Here is a 5,000-nt window from a genome sequence, read left to right on the forward strand (position 1 = left end):
ACGGGTTCGAGTGGGACGAGATCTGTGTCTCCGATAAATGCTAAATTCCAAGATAAAACTGAAATATACAAAAATAAAGATGGAGGAGGAGTTTTTACAAAATGGTTTTATATTTATCATGAGTTGTTTTCCCCCTCATTTCACCCTTAATTCAGTTTAGGAAATCGTTTCCATCCATTGTTAAGTTCCAATGTCATTTAACACCTCCACCATCACAACCTCTCTTCCTTCAAATCCTTAAAGCACAAGAGCCCACACAAATTACCTAAATTCACAACCTGCCGACAAGCACACACACACACACACACACACGCACACACACACACACACACACACACACACACACACACACACACACACACACACACACACACACACACACACACACACACACACACACACACAATCAGACAGACAAACATACATACATATACACAGACAACTTACAGACAGACAGACATGTACCTGACTTCTCCATCTGCACTGGTTATTAAAATCGCGAGACCAATATTACCACGGATCCGTCACGGTACAAGTGACATATTGACATTCCCAAGCAGAAAACAAAGCTTACTGAAAGCCGTCTCATCATTCATCTTCAAGAGGAAATCTTCCCACACGACGCTGCTTATCTTCGCATCGCAAATGTTAAACAAAGAGAGAAAAAAAAAGTTTTAAGATGTATTTTCAGCCTGAATATAACCAAATACACATATCTGTATAAATGAATGTTAGTCCACACATAGGCCACTACTACCCCAGTATCTTCTGTCACTGTTGTACATGCAAGGAATATGTGTCACCCACATTATTACTTCTATTTCGCTTGTATATTCTACTAAAATAAGGGTCGTGGAAATAGGAACACCATAACACACCACTGAGGGCCATTTGTAATACCCATTATATAAAATTTTCTGATGTACTATATGATTTTTAAAAAATAAAATGTCGGGGTCTCTATGTAACGACATATTAACTTTTAGCTTGTCTACTCCTCTTAAAATATGACTAAGCTATAATGTTTGCAGACTTTATAATATATAACGATATGTAACAGTGTTCTGAAACTCCCAACTGTCTTGTCTATATGCTACATAGTGTCCTAGGGGCTGGGCGGTTGCAGGCTTATTATATCTGTGGCTGTATCATAGAGAAGAAAATCGAAATAAAAAAAACTTTCATTTTGTGGTCGAAATGGCTCGTGTTTCATTTAAGCAGCCTCTTCTTTTTCGTTCGAGTCGTTGTTGAAAAGAGTTTGGTCGGTTATTTTGCATACAAATCTGTTGGTTGAAATTAGACTTTTTTACTATTGTATTTTCAAACAGATAAAACAAATATACATACTTTTTTCCAAACCACAAATAACACCAATTGCAGTCAGGTGGCATTTAACCTCCAAACAACTACATAATCTTGAAGAAAAATGTTAAAATCAATTCCTGTGGCAAACTATACACGAATACATTGATCGGCTTCGGTCAAAACACATTAATTATTTGATCACCTTCTGTGATGTAATTAAACAGCACCTGTGACTAATGCCAGAGGTTGAGGAAACTACTGGCCTACGACTCTCCTTAACTGTAAATTCAGTATATTAAAAACCGATTGCACAGACTCGAGAAAGTGCATCATTTTGATACAGAGAGATCGATACTTTTGTGTTGGTATCGGTATCGCCTTGGCTACTCAATACCAGTATCGTTCTGTCGGTATCGCTAGGGTGTTTTTTCTCAAGATGTATTAAAAAAAAAATCGATACGTCGATACATTTCCATTAATTTATATATCTATCTATCTGTTCTATTTATTTATCAATCTATCTATCTCTCCCTCCCTCCCTCCTCTCTCTTTCTCTCTCCATTCCTTCCTCCCTCACGCACTCATTCTCTCGCTCTCTCTCTCTTTCTTTCTTTCTTTCAGTCTGTCTGTCTGTCTATCTATCTGCGTATAATTCAAGTATGTGTGTGTTTGTGTCTATTGACGGTGGCGCTTTTTCTTGGTCATAAAGGAACGAGTTTTAATGCTCTTAATGAACGCACATGTCTTTTGTAAGTTTATTTGCTGTTACTGTCTCGTAGAAGTCATCAAAATATCTACGCATAATTTTAAAAAATAATAAAAATAAATAAAAAAATAAAAACTTTTCTGCTACAGTCACTATTTACAGTGCATCAAACATCGAAATGTATATATATCTCGATAGTATTTATATATATCTACAAATCAGTTTGGATATCTTCAAGAAAGTATCGCCGATATTTTTAATCGGTGTTACACGCATTGGTATCGCATTAACTGTCTTTGAGGAATCGGTGTATCAGTATCGACTTAGATAATTTTGTGTTTACAAATTAATGAAAATCGTTCTTGGAGATGCCACGATAATTCTACTGATTAGGAACAAAAAAAAAATGAAAAGTTGGCAGTTCATCCTCTCTACGCTTCCCACATATGTGCGTTTTTCTTCTTCTTCTTCTTCTTCTTCTTCTTCTTCTTCTTCTTCTTCTTCTTCTTCTTCTTCTTCTTCTTCTTCTTTATTTATTTAATTTCTTCTTCTTCTTTTTCTTCTTTTTGTTCTTCTTTTTCTTCTTTTTGTTCTTCTTTTTTTCCTTCTTCTTCTTCTTCTTCTTCTTCTTCTTCTTCTTCTTCTTCTTCTTCTTCTTCTTCTCTCTTTTTTTTTCTTTTTTTGCTAAAGCCCCAAAGTCTCCTTTTTGTACATAGAGGCTAATAGAGTATATATGAATGATACAAAAGCCATTTGTGAAATTATAAACGAGACAAACAATCATATGAGTATGTTTTAAACAGCTGTGGGCATACTCGTTCTCGTTCAGTGGGTCCCAATCTTTTCCAATCTGTGACCCCCCCCCCCCCCGAAAAAAAAAATATGATAATCTCCATGGCTGCGTTCACTATCTTTATTCATTTCTTCAGATTCAGTTATTAACAGTTACGAATAGTGTCATGGTGCCAATACCTACAGGACAAGAAAAAAAAATCCAATTTATTGATATGTGAGAGAATTATCTGTAGTACCTACAGAAAATTTTCTCAAATATCATGTAGATGAGACAAAATCTAGTTGAATTTGAAGTCATAATTTCCACATTGCTCCAGGTTGGGTGGGAATCCCTGTTCTAGGCCTTCCAGATATTTGCTGCAATTTCACACTCACAAACAATCGATCTCCTCATCGCCAGCAACAGGTAAATAAAATACTGGTTATGAGGGTTTATAAGCGTCTCCGTCGACCTCCCTGTTTCTAGGTTCATCTCCTGCCGATGGTATGGACAATAGAATATCGTTACTGTTTTCTGACTTTAATATGCTTGGCATTCCTATTATATTTTCATTCATCTACAGAAAAAAAGCATACATGTAATATTAACCTGGGTCCCTCCTCATGAATATCTCGTGAGGTTTTTTTCTGTAGGTTAAGATAGGTTATGGTAGATTAGGTTATGCACCGCGGGGTATAAGATATTGGGAAAACAACAGGTTCGAATCCCTTTCCTGGATCTGATAAAATATGGTAACCTTCTTGCAGTATTGTATCAAGTATTGTAGTAGTTGCAATTTAGCTAAAATCTTAATCCAAGGAAATTTTCACTTGCGTTGATTAATTCAAGGTTAGGTATATCGTCTTCCAGACTTTTAGAAATGAAATCTTGGTCCGATTAGTTTATTTAGAATACCTCCCTCTTCAAATATTTTATTAACATTGTTCTAATCAAAAAGATATTGGAAAACTATAGGAAAATTACGTCTGCCATCCTATCACGTAGAGAATATCCTCTCTCCCTCCCTCTATCTGTATATATATACATATATATATATATATATATATATATATATATATATATATATATATATATATATATATATATATATATATATATATATATATATATATACTATATATATATATATATATATATATATATATATATATATATATATATATATATATATGTCTCTCTCTCTTCTCTTTCCCTCTCAGGTCCTTGTAACCACTGCTGTCCACCAATTTGTCAGGGTTGTGTTAACTTAAACGTACGGTCTGCTTGCATGACTTTATTGACAGAAGATTCTTGGTAGCGTAGCGTAGACGGAGGCTGGAATGGCCGGCTCGTGCAGAAGCCCCGAGCAGCGGTTCGGCCCGGAATGGCAGAGGCCCTGGCGGGTGGCCCCGGGAGGAGGCAGCGTCCGAGCAGGACCGTGACTCGGGGCAGAGTGATTGTACGGGTCAAGGTAGCGGGCAAAGGTCATGAGAGATGTGGGCGTGGCTTAGGTCAGTACGGCGGCGTGCCCTAATTGGTCACCCCTGCTAGCTGGAGGGCGTGACATTGAAGGCTTCTGACCAATTAGAATCCCTCTCTTTCTCTCTATCTTCTCTCTCTCTATTCTCTCTCCTCTCTCTCACTCTCTCTCTTTCTCTCTCTCTCTTTCTGTCTCTCTCTCTCTCTCTCTCTCTCTCTCTTCTCTCTCTTCTCTCTCTCTCTCTCTCTCTCTCTCTCTCTCTCTCTCTCTCTCTCTCTCTCTCTCTCTCTCTCTCTCTCTCTCTCTCTCTCTCTCTCTCTCTCTCTCTCTCGGCTTAGGTCAGTACGGCGGCCGCCCTAATTGGTCACCCCTGCTAGCTGGAGGGCGTGACATTGAAGGCTTCTGACCAATTAGAATCCCTCTCTTTCTCTCTATCTTCTCTCTCTCTATTCTCTCTCCTCTCTCTCTCTCTCTCTCTCTCTCTCTCTCTCTCTCTCTCTCTCTCTCTCTCTCTCCTCCTTTCTCTCTCTCCTCCTCTCTCTCTCCTCTCTCTCTCACTTCTCTCTCTCACTCTCTCTCTCTCTCTCTCTCTCTCTCTCTCTCTCTCCTCTCTCTCCTCTCTCTCTCTCTCCTCCTCTCTCTCTCTTCTCTCTCTCTCTCTCTCTCTCTCTCTATCTCTCTCTTCTCTCTCTATCTCTCTCTCTCTCTCTCTTCTCTCTCTCTCTCTCTCTCTC

At 38.2% G+C, this 5,000-nt stretch overlaps 1 protein-coding gene across 1 annotated transcript in view; it reads left to right on the forward strand.

Moving 5' to 3' along the window:
- LOC119596492 overlaps positions 1–1,198 on the forward strand; it is a 54,503-nt gene extending 53,305 nt beyond the window's left edge. The window contains exon 3 of the mRNA XM_037945762.1: positions 1–1,198. This exon is cut by the window's left edge and continues 396 nt beyond it. The gene's annotated coding sequence lies outside the window, so the exon portion shown is untranslated.
- The last annotated feature ends 3,802 nt before the right edge of the window (positions 1,199–5,000 follow it).

The sequence above is a fragment of the Penaeus monodon genome, chromosome 38 (genome assembly GCF_015228065.2).
Source record: "Penaeus monodon isolate SGIC_2016 chromosome 38, NSTDA_Pmon_1, whole genome shotgun sequence".
Lineage (NCBI taxonomy): Eukaryota > Metazoa > Arthropoda > Malacostraca > Decapoda > Penaeidae > Penaeus > Penaeus monodon.